An 18,745-nucleotide genomic window follows, 5' to 3' on the forward strand; every position below is an offset into this window, starting at 1 on the left:
CAATCTGAAGGTCGAGCCTTAACACCGAGGTGTACTAGCATGGAGAGCCAAGGCTCCGACTCAAGTTTGAGCCTTAAGGCCGGTGTACACTAGCGTGGAGAACAAAGGCTCCGACTCAAGTTTGAGCCTTAAGGCCGGTGTACACTAGCATCGAGAACGAAGGCTCAATCTGAAGTTCGAGCCTTAAGGCTGAGGTGCACTAGCATGGAGAGCAAAGGCTCAAACTTAAGTTCGAGCCTTAAGGGGCCGGGGTGCACTAGCATGGAGAAGAGTAAAGGCTCAATCTGAAGTTTGAGCCTTAAGGGGCCAGGGTGCACTAGCATGGAGAGCAAAGGTTCAAACTGAAGTTCGAGCCTTAAGGTGCGAGGGTGCACTAGCATGGAGAGTAAAGGCTCAAACTGAAGTTCAAGCCTTAGGCCGGGGTGCACTAGCATGGAGAGAAAAGGCTCAAACTCAAGTTCGAGCCTTAAGACTGGTGCACTAACATGGAGAACAAAGACTCAATCTAGGTCGAGCATTAACACATAAGCTCTATGTAGGGGAGGCTCGAACTTAAGATGGAGTCTATATCCAAGTTGTGCACTCAGATATGTGACACATATACCATGTTTATATAGGGAACCCTTGTCATTTAGATTATATAATGTGCACAAAGATCAGTTTTACAGGTTCTCGACATATGTGAAGATACAAAAGAGAGCAGCAAGAAGTGCAAACAATCTACGACGAGCAAAGATTGACAAATGGCACACTTAGCGTTGTCGTGACGTGTGCGGTACAGCCAGGAAAGTACGAAACTTCTAGCTGTGAGAGTGAATGTCAAATCCAACAAGGAATCTCACGCACAAAATTTCCCAAGGAGTATTGAACATCATTATTTCCAGTGACAAATACATGTGTCAACTTGCCTCAATACATCCTTGAATTCATCCAGATGATTGCACAGAATTGCATGAAATCCTTTGAACCATTCACATGTGGGCATAACAAAGCTTTCCAATTTTTCCAATATACATGTGGCCAGTTACATCCATTACAACCAGTGTCATCATTCCCAACATCTCATAATGTTCTTTATCACCTGAAAATCTGGCTTAAAATTCCAACAACTCACAAACACAAAACAATACATGGCATAGCTTTAACATTTTCATATGATTTTTAAAGAAATCCATGGCCTGCATTTAGTTCCACTAGGATAGAATCAAAATCAGTTCTCACTAGAGTCGTTGCTGTATTTCTGACTCTTTAATTCCATGTCACTTGAGGGAAATTCCTCACATAACTTCACATCAAAACCCACCTTTTACTTTTTTAACAAAACCTTTGAAGGTTTGTTTACATCGTTTTCTTTACAAGAGGTAGGTAGGAAAATATAAAGAGATTTTATCCATAAAGGTTTACTTATCTGATGGCGGGGAAAGCGATTTTTTTCGAATTTCTTTTAAAATAAATCACTCCACGCTTCGCTGCAACCAGCGTACACCCGGCGCATAGTTGAGATAGAGAAATTACAGTAAGCATATCAAATGGTAGAGGCAACTTTGCTCTTCATTTTGAGCTCCAACACACCATACACAGTCGATCATTGCATGAAATCAATCCTTCTGGTCGAATGGACGCTGTTCATTCACTCTGCAGATTTTTCCTATTTCCTCTGGTTCGCCGTCGTCTCTCTCCGGTTGTTTTCTCCCTTTCCCGCGGTGAACTCGGCGCACCCCATACCACCTTTTTTCCAGCTGTACATACCATTAAAAAAAAGCTGCGCGTTTTCTAGAAAATCCCCAATGTGCTTTGTTAACCTTAGCACTAAGGTTACAAAGCATAACCTTAGCATTAAGGTTAAAGTCCTCAATGCACCTATTATTTCCCTTTTTTCCATTGTTATGGAGTGTTGACCATATATATATATATATATATATATAATCAAACTCCTTTTCACCTTTACACCATAACCTTTCTAAAGGTTTTTCTCACGCCTTAGCTCCATTTAGCATCCTTATTGTGCATATGATTTTGCCATTTAAAGCATACGATCAAGATCCCGACCAATATGCACCATTAAGTTCTCTGTCTCAGTGCTAATGTCACAAGCAAAATCCAGTCCTATCAAGGCACAAGATATCTGCTAGCTCCAAAATTCTCCATAAGCATAAAAAAAAATCCTCCACAATTCACACCACACTGTCAAAGGCTTCAAAACCTGGCTCAGCCTCAGCTCATCTTATTGAACCTTATCTACAATATGAACATATATACTCAGGCATCATATAATGATTCGTCATGGCACTTAACCCCATGCATCTGGATGTGTATTTGATGAACTCACATGCACGGTTTCACATCATAGACGTGCCATGGCACGACAGCGTGCAATCAAGTAAGCGTTTATATTGATATAGAAAATAAATTAAAGAAGGACTTACTTGCTACGCAAAGTATTCAATTAGATGAGGGAACACACGAAAGTCTCCGATGTCGCACAGACGTGACGGATGCTTGAAGTATCCGATGGCGTGTGGGCGTGATGGTTCTATAGGAAACAGAGGTCGGAACCAACGCAGACGTGTCGATTTACGGGAGGAAAAGAAACTGTTTGAAATGCAGGGCTGAGCGAGGGCTTCAGAGACAGGAAACAAAGATGATTATTGCGTACGATGGCATGCGCGATGGCGATTACGAGCACTGCACACTCACCACATAGAATCGCTCTAGGGTTCGCAGGTCCTTTTGTTTGGTTCAAACGTGAGGTTGGCCGCTTTTTCATGTGAGGTCAGTGGGGGGAAGGTGGAAGGCAAAAATTTTGTGAGGTCGGTGGGAGGAAGGCAAAAATTTTAGATTTGGTTGGGGGGAAATTTTGAATTTTGAAATTCAAATTTGGGGGGAAGGGGGGAAATTTTGAAATTCAAATTCGGGGGGGGGGGGGAGTTTGAATTTCAAATTTGGGAGGGCGGGGGCATGTGTTGCGGGGGCGTGGGGCGCCGCCGGATGGGGCACGTGAGAGGGGGCTACGCGCCAAGGCGGAGGAGAGGGGGCCGGGGCAGAGGAGAGGGGGCCGGGGGCTGCGCCGCCGGACGGGAGAGGAGGAGGCGAGGGGCACCGCCGGACGGGAGAGGAGGAGAGGGGGCCATGCAGGGCGGAGGAGGCGGGGGCCGTGCAGGAGACAGGGCAGGGGGAGCGCCGGACGGGGGAGAGGGGGCTGTTGAGCAGCATTGCCCGAGGAGTGCGACAGACAGTCGGAAGAGCGTCGTCCCATCCCAGTGCGGCAGAAAGTCTAGTTTCGGTTTCTTCCCCAAACCCAAACCCAAACCCAAGCCCAGGCCCAGGCCCAGGTCCCAGGTCTTTTGATTATAGTTACTTTCACTTTTGGTTATATACCCATCTTCACCCACACCCCACTTATTCTATGGGATTATCCTAGCTTCCCTCTCTATTCCTGCTTACTTGTGTAATAGACAAGGCTCAAACTCAAGTTTAAGCCTTGAGCTTGACCTTGAGCTTGAGATTTCTTCTTTTCTTCCCTCTTTCCCCATACACCCAAATATACTTATAAACTATGCGATTAAAAATTCAACTAAAATCTATATAATGCACAATGGCTCAAACTTGAGTTTGAGTCTCACGAAGGAGAAGAGTCTTAAATCCAATGTCCATTTGCTCATTTCCATGTCACATTCTCTTCACTAGCATATTGTTTCTCTCTATTGCTTTCTCTTTGCCTTTGCTGTTGTTGTAACCACTCACCTTTGCCTTTTGTAGCTATGAAACATTGATGGCTAGTTGACACCATACCTTGACTCAATATCCCAATGAAACGGTGTGGCCAGATGCAGAGGGTGATGAAGCCTACCTCTTGGGAAACTAGCATATACATGAGGTGAGGATTATCACTTCAATTAGGACCTCTTAATAGCAAACTAGCATATGAAGGTGAGGCTCAAACTTTGGTTGGAGCCTCCAAGCAAACTAGCATCTGTGGGTGAGGTTCAAACTTTACTTTCAGCTTCCTAGAAGTGAACTAGCATCCGCGGGTGAGGCTCAAACTTTTGTTGGAGGAGCCTACCCTTCTAGCTAACATATGCAAACTAATATATGATGCAAGTGAGGATGATAACTTTAACTGGAGCCTCCTAGCAAACTAACATATGATGGTGAGGCTCATGGAGCCTCCTACTAACAAGCTGGCATATGCAAGCAAAGGCTCAAGCTTTAGATGGAGCCTAGCCTCCTAGCAAACTAGCATTGATAGGTGAGATTAAAACTTTGGTTGGAGCCTGAACTCATGTTGAATTGAATTACATTTATAGTTTTGTGTACTATCGCAAAAACATCGTTTCAATCTTTCTTATTGAGATTTTGATTTTCTCAAGGATTGCAGGGTCTAAAACAAGGTGCTTCAGTGTTTCTGATTGATGGTTTTGCAAGGAAGGCACGCGGGGTTATTCATCCCATTGATGCATCTCAAACATGTGGTTTTCAATTCATTGGTGAGACATGTGCAGCAATACATGTTCAACAAAGCTTTGATGACACATTTCTCATTCCATTTGCCACAATGGATGCAAGAACAATGTCTCAAGCAGTTGGAAGCATCATCAAATGGCCATTGGTCAACCTTCTTATGGACAGAGACATTACTAATACCAAAGAGGATAATTTTGCGAAATTTCTTGTTGATTAAGAAGATCACTTTATCGATAGGGAGAGCTGGAAAGAGAAAAGTGTCATCCTCTGGGATGACAACAGATCTACAAAACTTGGCAATGGAGTAGTATTGCTGGTCCACCCATACGAGGCTATAAATTGTAGAGAACTAGGGGAGAGTAGCTTGGGTGTCATTATAGAAGGATCTTTGCATCCAAGTTCAACTTGTGTTTCAGGTCTGAATTTGGTTAGTTGGCCGATCAGGCAACTCCCATTTGAGAATGGTGAACCATTAGTGGACACAGAATCTTCTTCTATTGATGAGGGTATTCAAGATCACTTCATGCAAAAAAATATTGACAGCCTAAACAATTCAAGTGATGAAAAAGAGGATGATGATGTAGAGGGCAACAATGGCGACAGTTCTAATTACAGACACCATGATGCCATAATCACTGACTATGATATCATTGAAGGGACAAATAAGAAAAGGAGCTATGTCCATAGGGTAAGGGTAATGAAAAATTACGATAAAACCCATGGAGCTAGCAAAAAAATGTGATGTTACAAACATTCACATTGCAACCATTAATTGTTGCGAGAACCGATGTTGTCAATTTGGAGATAGATCCAAAATCATGCAAGCTAGGGTACACTTTTGGGGACAGAGCTATAGTACACGATACACATTTGTAGCTGACGAGTGCTTTGAGTTCACATTTGATCGAAAGAAGGTTTGTAGTAAAGCATGGTATGTAATGCATGGCATCGGTAAGTCAACGTTCTATAGGCTCAGAAAGAAGTTCTTGAATGGTGTATGTAATGTCAGTAGTGGCAACAATGGGATAATACGAAAGGGCATGACACATGTTGAGATGGCAAAATCAATCATACAGGGCTTCATAGATAATAATGCCGATCAAATGCTACATAGGTTAAGGACAACTATGCATGGAGCCCGCGAGACCCAACGTGTTCTACCAGTAATGTACAACAGGTGGACATATTGCGTGAAGTGAATGACACACTTGTCTCATTCGAATACCGGCCACTGTCACAACCATCATTCTCAAGATTGTGGAACACAGAGTTCAAGATAGTTAGTTTATAAAAAATCAGCACCTTCTCAAAATGCGACATTTGTATGGCAATCAAGGTCAAGTTGGAATCAACAAAAAATCAAGAGGAGCGTGCCAGATACATGGCACAAAGAAGGGCACACATGTTGCAACAAATGAGTTGTAGAAATATATACTATGCTTGGAGGAGCTCTTCCGAAATGAACCCAAATAGGTATTTGTGTATTATACATGATAAGATGGACCAGAGCAAGACTGCCATACCACAATTTAAACCAGTTCCTAAAATCTCTCAATGGGGTTGAGAGGCTTCCAGTATCCTTAACAGGAATGCTCACTCATGGACATGGACAAACAGCTTATGGTCACTTTGCCTTGGGGTTATGGCCAAGTGATCCCAACTTCACAATTTCATCTCTCTCAAAATGTTTAAGAAACTTAGAAAGAGGAGAGCAACACATGTATGGTGACTTGAGCTCACAAAACTTAGATGCTGAATCACGAATAGATCTTTTTGATTGTGTTTTGTCTACTATGGCCTTGTATCAGTATATGGAAGTGCTAAAGAAGAGAAACGCATATTGCAAGCAGAGCATTGAGGATGCAGATGCAGAGACAGAAACAAATGTGGATACAGAGGGAAATTGTTCTTCACATATGCAGTCAGTCTTTCATACTAACACACATGTGCAGGATAGGGGCAATGGAAATGCCTCAAGTTTAATGCCATCAAATTCAAGGACATTTTTTAAGAGATTGCTAAAAGGATGTTGTTGTTGCAACTTGACAATTGTGGTTCTGAAAATAAGGACCATTATGTATTTGCCTATCTATCCCTATTGGTTGCACGAGGAGTGTTTGACATGGTGCAGCTTGGTTTTCTTATGGTTGGACATATTCATGAAGATATTGATGCATTGTTTAGTTGCTTCTCTGAGAAGTTGAGGAAACAAACCATTTTCACACTTCCACATTTGATGAAGATCTTTAATGAGTGTGTTAGCATGCATCCCAGCACCCTTTCTCCTACAAAAGGTGGCAGACTTCAAAGGCTTTGTCAAGGGATGCTTACATGATGGAGCCGATAGCTTGATTGGACATTCAAAGCCATTGCAATTCAGGTTTTATATGAGTGATGGAATACCTTTCATGCAATACAAAGTACACCCCAAAACTGTTGTGATTGGTTACCAGAAAGCGGTATAGAGTTATGGAAGAGAAATGACCAGGGAGGACCCAAGCTTCCTAAAGGTTTTCTAAAAGTATTGCCACCCTTTGAGTATGTTAAGGAAAATGAGAAGGTTGCGGAGGGCTTAAAAAGACATGTCAATTTGGTGGAAAGAGCACTTGCAAGAGAAAGGAGACCAAAGTGATTATGCTAAGTGGATCAATCCGGTCCTTGCCTATTGGGAGAATCTTATGCTAAGCATGCAAACCCCTAGTGCAAGGGAAGACATTAGATTTCATGACTTTTGGCCAGGGAGTGTATGCGAAAAAGCCGAGCTCTTAACCTTCAAGTGGAGGATAATGTAGATGAAGGGTTTGATGTTAATGAGGACCATTATTGTGTCTAAAGGAGATTTTGTGCTTGTACAACCTTATGAAGCAAATTACCCAATATGGTTGGGAGTGACAACAAGTGATGTTGATAAAAACAACAACTCGATAAACTACCTACACGTTTAGATACAATATTGGGCACCAATTTCAAAGAAGAAGAATGCAAGTGATGTGGAGGTTTATAAAGGATTGCTGGAACAAGTATTGGCGAGAGAATAGAAATGATCCTCAGTGCTGGGAAGACACTAGCTGCATCATTTGGGCATGGAAGCCCAAGGGTGGATGACTTCCAGAGAAAATCAAGATTCCAAAGGCTATAATACTCAAGGCCAAACAGAATCAATTGAATCAACATGAAAGTGAGGCACCATCACACGTCAGTGTAGTTGAGCAAGAATGATTTGTTAGCACATGGGCAAATAGCTTTGTAATCTTTTAGTAATGTTGTATGAAGCTACCAAACTCATATTTCAATCATTATTCAGATTGTAAGGCTTTCTTAAGCTTTTAGATTTATGGTTCACCCATTCTTCAAGAATTTTGATTCAATACAGATGGTGATCTTTTTAATTCTATCACCTAGTCTTTATTACAACTTAAAGTTACATTGAATATCCTTTCTTTGTTAAAGTTTCTGTGTTTGATGGTCAACTGGAGGCTATGTGATATAAACAAACTTAATTCTTGGTGTGCATGTGTGTGTGTGTGTGCAGGCAAATTTACATCCCACCAACATCATATATACTTGTTTACAAATGTACAATAGTATATAAATCATATCGCATTATTCAAATGCTTATTGAGAACATCCAATAATAAATCTTGCATATCGCACAGTAAACATTGTATTGGATCTAACAAAGAATTGTCCTAAAATTGTGCATATTTTCCAAAATTCCTAAATTTGAGTTATATGCACATGGAACATGAGATCCCAATTTGGTGGTCTCAAGATAGCTGCACTAGCTAAAACCTCTTCAATTCATCGTAAGCTTACCGACACTCCTCAGTCCACTAAAAAATAATCAAAACCTTATACAATGTCCTGGCGATATTAGCATAAAACACAACGAATCTCCAGTAGTAGCCACGTGACACCCATACATTGTTGTACTCCCTTGTAGTAGTTGGTGGGAACTCTAGTATGAGTTTTACCTTACTATCATCTATGGAAATCCTGGTTTTGGACGCTATATGTCCCAATATTACTCCATGCTTTACCCAAAATTGGCATTTCAAAGGGTTTAAGGATATATGATATAATCGACAACTTTCAATTGTGACAACTTTCAAACACTTTTCTTATGCAAGACAATTGCTCTAGCCATTGCGATTATACATAGAGATCATCAATGAATAGCTCCAACCATTTTTGTAGGTGATTTCCTTGAATGATGTGCTCATTAATCTTTGGAAGGTTGTAGGAGCATTGGTTAGTCTAAATGGCTTGACCTTGTATATGCAAAGGTTCCCCATGTGGTGGTGAAAGTACTTTTATGTTGGTCCTCTAATGCAACCAATACTTGGTTGTATCTTGAGAATCCATCCAATAAACTATAGGCTTCTACACCTGTCACCCTTTCCAAAACATGTTCTGTGTACAGTAATGGGTAATGATCTCTGTGGGTTGCCACCTTCACCTTCTTCAAAATGACACCACACATGAAGCTTCCCATTTTTCTTGGGCAGAGTCACAATTGGTGATACCCATTTTGTGTGCTCAATTTTGTAAATGAATTCCATAGCCAACAAGTTTGTCAATTTACTCCTTTACAATTGTTGCGTACTTTAGATTCATCTGTAAGGATGCTTCTTGACTGGCCTTAAACCTTCCATGATAGGGATGGTGCGCTGCACCACTTTCTTTATGTCTTTAATGCTCCAAGCAAAACAGTCCTTGAACTCTTTTAATAGAGTAATCAATGCCTCTTCCTCCTATGAGGTTAGGTCTGTGGCAATGAAGACATGTTTGGGATCTTTGCCCGACTTTGAAATCTCTACCTCTTTTACTTTTGTAGGTCCGTCATAGGAGATCCCTATTTGCTCACCCTTCGAGCACTATGCTCGTAATGAACTACTTTCCTTTCATCAACATTGAAGGATTTAAAATGGCTAGAAACCTTTTGCAAGTCTGGCTCCTTATCATTCTCCTCCTTTCCTACAAAACCTCTTTTTGCTTAACATCAGCCAAGGATTTATTTTGTTTCCTTCTTATTTACTGATCTTGTGAGCTTAGGGGTGTCTTGGCTGTTCTTGCGGTGTTTGTGACATTTCCTGCCTTCACTCTTCTCCCCAGTTCTTAGAGAATTCCTCGTGAATTTTAGTGGCTTCCAAACGTATCTTAGCCATTGACCATCCATGGGATGCGTCTACGAATCTGCCATTGTAATTAGCCCGATGACATTTCCTCTTCAACAATTTTTGGAATTCTAACCATTTCAAAATTTCAACCTTGTGGCTAAAAATTGAGGCTACTTTCCTGTCATTAGATTCTGACTCTTTCTCCTCTGAAGAGCTTTCCCCTGACCGGTCTACCAGTTTCTCCTCTTTCCCCTGACCGGTCTACCTCTTTCTCCTCTTTCTCCTCTTTCTCCTCTTTCTCCTCTGAAGAGCTTTCCCGTGACCGGTCTACCACTAATTGTCTTATCATGCGTATTTTTCGACAAGACTAACATATCATCTTCTCCATTAGGTTCCATAAATTTTGTTCCAAATTCTCCCATGACATCTACTATCTCATGGCAAATACATGCATCCAATTCTCGCAAAAAATCATCATTCAGAGGGTGAGCATATAAGACATTCTCTTCCATGGGTTGCACATAATTGCAACCAGGTGGTTTTGTTTGTTGTTTCCAAATCATTTCCAAACAACCCCCTATCCATGGGATGTGACTTCCAAGTTTGCAGGTCTACTTTCAGGATTTGTGAATCCTTCCATAGATAAATGTGATCCATAGCCCAATCGTGTACTAGCTTGGCACTTCTCATAAAAGGTCTTCCAAGAATCATGTCATATAAACCTAAGTATCTTTCCCCCATTTTTCCTAGCATTGCTTTGTGATGATACTTACTCCGGATCCACTATCAAAGATTGCTAGAGCTTGATAACCCTTATGTACCACTAGAAGTGTTGCATTTGTGTCGTCACTCTCATTATACTTTCCCATTTGATTAACCAGAATTTGGATGACTTCGGGTAGGTTGTCCCTTCCTCCATCATTGTATACATCCTCCTCGAGAGGAAAAGGCACTCCCTCATGGGCTGGTGGATCTGCTTGCATTTTGCCTACCTCCCAATTCTTTAAATAAATCCGCAGTTAGGGATTTCATGTCAACCAGTTTCTAATGGGCATCTTGATCTCTACGGAGAGAAATGTTGTGAGCTTGGCCACATCTTTAGGAACTTGGTTTTGACCAACATCATTACTATATGATTCAAGGACTAGATTTGCTTAGTCATACATGGGATATTCTCCTTCTTCATTAGACATCCTTGAGAACAGGTTGTTCTTCTTCTGAGTCAATCTCACCTTTACTGTGATTTGACATAGTCTCTGTCACATTTAGCCATTTGGCTTTTCTCTTTATGTTTTTCCTAAGATAGATTTTTTTAGTAGCTTGACTGACCCACAACCTTTGGCTTTCTTCAACTAGGCCTCATGTAGCCTCTAGATTTTTGATCTCTTTTTGAGTAAACCCACTCCCCTTGGTGTCCGGGGTTCCTTAATCGGTTCAACTTCCTTCCATGTCACCTCTTCTTTTTTCCTTATCATTAATACATTTTCCTAACTTGACTTGGTGGTGGCAGTCTCGAATGTCCCCTCATCTGAACCATCCTAAATCACTCTAGAATCTCATCGTCCCACCTTCTTTGCTCTTTTTCTCCTTCCCATCATATGCATAGAAGGTTTAGCTATTAATGACTCTCCATTGATCTCCAAGATCTTTAGTGCTTGCGCATGAGTTATGACATTAAGTAGCATTACCACTACCCTTGATTGCACCCTAATCATTCAAAGTCCCATCGTTAGATTGGTGGACATTTTGGTGGACATTGTGGACACTCTAGTGCCTTTATAAGGATAGTCCTTGATTAGATGGTCAATTTTGCACTTTACATAACTCAATCTTGGGTGTGTGCTAACTTGAGTGTTTTTTCGGTTTGTCGCATTGATTTTATTGGAACACTTAGCCACATAGTGAGGTCCTTGGTAGTCATGATAGAATTATAGCGAGGTCCTTTGTGATGTGGCATTAATACCCTTGTCCTTGCATTTTGCTTGCATTGCACTGTAGCCTAGAACATTTGCATTGGTGTGTTCCCTTGCATCAAAAAATACTCCGGGGTTTTCTCCCAAATGTCATCTATCTCCTCCATGGTTTGCCAAGGTTCTCGGGTATATTCTTCTTCCTCTGGTACATCTTCAATGATCATTTGATTAACACCAGGAATTTTTCAAGGTACCAATGGTTGCGGTGGTATGACAAGTGGCGGTATGGCACTTTGGGTATTGTATACATTCCCCTTGTGTGGTTTTGGACATTTGATAGATTTGCACCTGGGGCATGCCCTTGCCTAGGTGGTGCAGGTAAAGCTAACTGTTACCGAAAAGTGAGGCACTTGAGGTACTTATAGTTGTTGCATATGTGGAGACCTACATATACTCATATCATGGTTTTCTAAGTCGCTTACAAGTGTGAAGTACATTAACGGGCGAGGACTTAACTGAGGACACTCGGTGGTCGTGTGATTTTACTACCGACATATTGAGCACCATACCAACTCTCATCGAGGATGTAGATGTTAGTTTGTGGGTGGATTCCTTACCTCTTTTAGCTTTATCTTATCTATAAGTGCAGTGCTTAGCTCATCTCTAGAGTCATATCCGTCATTCATCTTTATGAGGTCGACGTGGTTGTATAGCCCATAACACATACAACAGAGCTAACGTAGTGTCAGATTTGGTGTCAGAAGGTTGTTTTCACTCAAGCATATTATCCTCAAAGTCAATGACTAGCTTGCAACAATCATCAAGCAATGATGGCTTAGACAACAAGTAGTCATGCATCTTAGTATCCCTTACTCCCCTACGGAAGCATCGTAGCAATTGCTCATCTATCAACAACCCCTCCCTAGTGTCTCATAGACTCATTTTACTCTTGCTTGATGTTGTATAATTGAGCCGCAAGGCTCCACTTATCGCCACTTCATGCAAAACTAGGTACAAACATATTCTTAAGTCGTGTAAAATTAATCCTATCATCCAGCTTAAGCGATTGTTGATACCATTGGTGTGTCTTCCCTTCTAGTGTAAGGGAGAACATAAATATTTTCGTTTATTCCATTGATCAAACCACAAGTCTCACACACATCGATTCAAATATCTCTAGGTGCTGTGTATGGCATCACTATCACAAATATTTTTGTTTGTTCGACTGATCAAACCACGTCTCATACACACCAATTCAAATATCTTTAGGTGTTGTGTATGGCATCACTATCACTTAAGAATCTTGCCACATGATTGTGATTAATTGGTGTTGCTTTTTGTGTGCCAGTGCAGTACCAACTCCCTAGAAAACTCCCTTCCTATTTCTTTGGCCATCCTTAATAAGTGAGTTAGTGTTATGACTCCCATATGAGGGGTTAATCTAATTAGCTCCTCCCAGGGCCTTGTATGTCCCACCCTTACCTCGGACTCTTATGGCTTCAGCATGTTGATTTGCATGTATCCTTGGGTTAGGTAGCTCCTACACTCATGTTTACATCATTGTTCAAGGCTTCTTCTCCCAGGTTCCCTTCATGTAACAACATCACTCATATACTCCTAGAACTCTGGGGTTCTTAACATGGCATCTACTTCATCCTTGGTGTAAGTGTTTGTGTGTGTGTATCCGTATATATATATATATATATATATATATATATATACATATATACACACACACACACACACACACACACACACACACACACACACACACCGTGTTATCTTTTAATGGGTCATCATCGCTGCCTAAGAGAGGTGCTACAAGGGTGGCTAGGTCTTCTCAAGACTTCTCAAGAATAGGCTCTAGAGGTGGGATACCCTCCTCCATTTCCTATTTAATCTCTCTAGCCTTGCCTCGTACAACCAATTCTTCCACATAATGCCTCAATCCACTGAGGCTGGAAAAGCCTTCTTTGCACATTGTCATCTCAAAGTACATATCTCATCTAGCTCCCTGTGGACATCTAAGTTGATCTTTTCTTGTTCAAGCCTTCTAATTTGGTCCTGCTCATCTCATTCTTTCCTCAATCCCTAGTTCTCTGGAATTGGGGAAGTAAACTACCCCCATTCTTTGAGCACTTACTATAGGATCCTTTTGTATTCTCAAAGTATGCTGTACCGAGCATTGAGGATTTCTCACCCCTAACAATGATTCCTCCCTCAGTTGTTTCTCTATACTTCCAAATATTTCCATGAACATTTCTCTATCCGAGCTCAATGGTTATCCATTAGCAGCATGCAAAGCGTTCCTTTCAGGCTCATGACTATATCCTAAAATTCCTTGGGCTAATAAGCCCATAAAACCTCCAAAAAGCATTAGAGAAGAAGTGCCTTCTCCCCTCGCCACTTCCTCATTAAGAGGATTCTTCATGGATTCCTCACTAGGCATTTCAAAGAATTCAGCCTGTGCAAAGAAAACACACTCTTTTGTGTGCTGGCCATCAAAAGCTAACCCTAAGCTTCTCTAGTAGGAGGATCCTGGTTGGTTAGATACATTGTCGTCTCTGGGGCAATGCCATCACCACAAGCCTTTTTGACCTTAAGTGCATGAAATGGTATTAGCTAGTGGCCAAAATTTTGGATTTGCACACTTGGAAATATTGTCTGTAATTATCAGATTTTTGTAGAACCACGGGCATGATTGGAAATCACGAACATGATCTCATGATAGAAATCATGTCAATATTTTTGTTTATTTTTAGTTGTTCATAGCTTTCCCTAGTGTCAAGAAATCTCTAAAAACATCCCTGAGCACTTTCCCTTATTGATTCTCATCAAGATATCTCAGGACGTGATTTGTAGGGTTGAGGGTTACGAGGGCGACTGTGATCCTCTGCAGAATCACGGTGATGGTCTTCACTTAAACAAGTCCAATGATTATATCCTTGATACCCCTAGTAAATGGTTCAGATGTCTATCTCATTAAATTGTCAAATTTTGTCACACCGTGATTGGTGATATGGTAGATGTGATTGATGATCACAGGTGTGATCTTTAAGCATGATTTATGATGTGGCAATCACACACCGTGATTTGTGATGTGGCAAATCACGATCGTGAATAACAATCACACAGGCCATGATCCATGATCACGATTAGATAATATGAAATCTATCAGAGATAAGGCATCTTTAATGCGTAATGCTAGGGTAGGTGGGAAAACTAGATTTGTCCAAGAATCACGAGCATGAATTTGCAAACTACAAAATCACGGTGACATGATTTCGCAGGTTTCGATCAAAGATCACTGATTTGGGAGTACAAATCTTAGTTTTTCTAGTTTCAATTTTCCAGATTATTTCTTTGCAACATGAATGTTCAAATGATATCAAGCAATGGAATCAATGGCTCTATTTATTTTTTTGATTTTTCAAGATTTTAAAAAATGTAATAAATGGGTGTTCCCTATTCACACGCGTGGAGTTCTCACCATGAAAATATTGATGCAAATGATTGTTTTGTTGTTTCGTGACTCTTAAACAATGGATATAACAGTTTCAAATGCTAAAACAATGAAAAATAGCCCTTTTTATCTTTTTTTCCTCCTTCTTCACAATCTTATCCACATCTCATTCTCTTCTCTTCCACTCACATAGTTTCAAACACCCATATTAAGGGAAAAGAGACTTGTATAAGAAGATGACATAGAGTATAAATATAGGAGAAAAAGACCGGTGGCTTTCTCAAGACAGCGGCACCAAAAATGTTAGAGGCTACACCATCCCTCTCCTAGTGCAATGGACAATACTTAACTTATTGTGGTGGGGAGCTTGCTAACTAGCATCATCCAAGCTTGTATCTCTATAGAATCCAAGCTTTGCTAGTGGTATCTAGCTCCACTCTCTTACCTCCTCCTCAAGCTATCACCACGAGGTTGCCTTTCTCCATATAAGAACACTCACTCCTCTCTACTCTCACACTCAAGAACACAAGCATAATAGGAACATGCACCAAGAATGTATCTCTCTCTCCTCTCAACTCTCTCTCTCTCACCATAGACACAAGAGAGCAATGAGATAAGACGACTGAATTACCACAATGGTGGGGGATTGTGTCTTTCATAAAATGAGAATGTTGTTATTTATACAACTAGCCCTTATTCACACTTGGGTATCCAAAACTTAATGAAAGATGAACTGGAAGCTTACAAGATACATAGTTTTATGGCATTGCTAGCCATTCTCATAATTACAACATTTATAGTGCCCTTGCATGACACTTATTATGCTCTCTCTTATCTAATGGAGAGATGCTAAGTTAACCCAAAATGGGATTAACAAAGGTATGAATAGAAACAATAGTTTCCAATAGGTATTGATGTTGATGAATGTAAGATTCCTTCTTGGGCTGAATATTGATTAAGCATCTACTTCAATCCCTTGTAATCATTCTATGTTTTTGAATACAAGAAAATATTATTTTTTCTTATTTTGCCTAGTGAGATAAAAATTTCTAGAGAGTGGTAAATCAATATTGGGATATTTTTGGATAAATAAATTCTACAAATATCAAAAAAATGTTTCCCTAAAATAGAAAATCAAAATAGATTTTCCAAGGTGCAATTGGAATTAATAAAAATTAGTTTACATCGTTGACGCTTTGAGTCTACTGGGTTCATTTTGACAACATAAATTTGCTGCTTCTTCCTAAGTCCTTTCAGTAACATGGAAGCTTTTACTAACTGAAGGTCTGGGGATCCGAAAACTCCAGTTCCTTGAACTTTGTTCCCTTGAAGGTCGTGGAAGGAAATGGTTCCATTGTGACAATGTATGTCAGCTTGATTTTTGTGGAGCCAATCCATTCCAAGGATCCCGTCAAAAACTCCCAGAGGTAAGACTTTGAACTGACAGTCGGTTACATTACCATCTAGATTGAATTGGATAAGATCTATCTCATGGTGAGTGAAAAGAGTCTTCCCACTGGCCAATTCCACTTGCATAGGTTTTCCTGGTTTCTGTTCTAAGACTAGCTTACGCAAGCATCCAGGGGAAATGAATGAATGAGAACTACCTGAATCAATCAAAAGCTTAAAAGGCTTACCCTCATACTCTGTTGGAGTATGGATGACGGACTGTTGGTTAGGCCCTTGATTTTCAATTGCAGCATAGATCTGCCCTTTTTCTTCTTCTACTTCATCTGAAATTGTGACTGCTCTGGCTGCTGCTGCAGTCTGAGGTGGAACTCTTTCTCTTTGGTTGCCCCAGTTCTGGGAAGGAGTTCTAAGATTACTTTGGACAGAGGCAGATGGCTGAGCTGGAGTTCTTTTGGGGTTTCCCTGGCTTGGGCAAGACGGACCCTGATTAGACTGGTATGAAGGGATTGGTCTCTGAATTCGGGGTCCTTGACTTCCCTGTCCCCTTGACATGGCAGGAGTCGAGCAGTCTTTTAACTGGTGACCAAAACCCTGGCATCCAAAACATCGGTTTTCAGTTCTGAGCTCATCCCTCTGATTTCTTGAAAGAGGTGGGGTTCCTGAGAAAGTATTCTGGGGGAAGGGTCTTCCTTCACTTCGGAACCTTCACTTAGGAACCTTCCTGCATCCTGATTCTGATTCGGGCCTTGCTGCCTCTTTGGGGGTGGAAAGTGTCAAGTACTTCCCTGGGCTTGGAATCTTTTAAAGTTAGAGGGTGCAAGATTTGGCGGGACCTTTACTACAAAGGCTTTGGCAAAATCCTTTGCCATTCTTACTGCTTCAGCCATGGACACTGGCTTGGCATTTTTGACCAGTGTGTCCAAGGGTTCGTTCATTCCCCGAATGAACCTTGCCATGAGTTGTTCTTCATCTAGAGGTGGTGAATATTTGAATAGAAGAGCAAAGGCCTCGTGATATTCCTCGATGGTTTTGCTCTCTTGCTTTAGCTCTAAGAATTCATTCATTTTGGTTTCCAAAAATCCAGGAGGACAAAATCTCTTTCTTAGATAGGTTTTTAGATCATTCCAGGACTAAGTATTTCTGTCCAGATGCTTGGTGTCACAGTGGTTCCTCCATGCTACCCTGGCTGTTTCCACTATTTTCAGCCGGGCAAGAGCCATTTTGCTCCGCTCATTGTAGCCTGTGACGTCAAAATACTCTTCCATGGCTTCCACCCATTTCTCCACAGCCTCGCCCAGGTTCTCCCCTTCTCCTTTGAGTGAAGGGTCCTGGCTGAGTCCTATGAAGAGCCTTGCGAACATCAGCGTCAAGCTCATCATCTTCAGAGACAGGGTCTGGCCACGGTTTCCTCGTCTCATGATTCTGCCAAAAATTTATATATTATTAAATTTTTATTTTGATATAATCCACGAGATCCTAAGACTTAAGAGGTCCGAAAAACAATTTCTTAAACAAGACAATGATCTTATTGGAGATCTATGACATATGTCCGATAAAAATAGATTTTTCTTTATCCGTAAACAATCACTTATACAATAGGAAATTTTTCTCCGGAAAACATTTCTTTATTTATATAAAAGTTGCAATATGTACATAGAGCAGCTTGGCTCCAGAATCACCGCCTCAGTCGTAATCGCATAAAGAAGCGAAACTGCGAAGAAGACATACCATGGTATACACGATTCATTACACAAAGAGGTGCTCTAATTCTATTTCTCGGGATAAAGCGGCTAAGAAGTCTAAAAAATCGGCATGAAGTTCTGAAGTTCCTGGGTGAATGATCACAGAGTAGAACGTGCTGAACAAGCCCTAGTCTTATCAGAATCATGTCCAAGGAAATATTTTGCCTGAGCCTCTGACGTTGACTGGTACTAATGTTAATACACCGTCCTCCATAGAACCACATATACCGACGTCGCTCAAGAGGATCAGGAAAGAAAAGACTCTCAAAATGGCGAGCGAGTCTCACTCTGCTCATTCGGGTCGTAGCAGAGTTGATGAGGTGATCAAATGCAAAAGCTATCATATCCTGACTCTGAGAGAGTCCAAAAATTCCAGATAGGTTTGGGGTGTCCATCTATAAATTTCCAATTCGATTTATAAGTTTTCAATTTTTGAAGTTCATTCACATAGTATTAACAAGTGAAAAACATTTCTTTCCCAGATTTCTATAAATTTTTTTTTAGGTAATTTCTGCTCTGATACCAACTGTGAGATCCCTCTGCCCCCTCCGCGCACCGGACTCCTGGCTGACAGCGGAAGTAGCCCCCTCATGCGCGGGGCAGGGTTTCTCACTCAGGGCCTCGCCCACGAGG

The sequence above is a fragment of the Cibotium barometz genome, chromosome 30 (genome assembly GCF_041138505.1).
Source record: "Cibotium barometz isolate CiBa-2024 chromosome 30, ASM4113850v1, whole genome shotgun sequence".
Classification (NCBI taxonomy): Eukaryota; Viridiplantae; Streptophyta; class Polypodiopsida; order Cyatheales; family Cibotiaceae; genus Cibotium; species Cibotium barometz.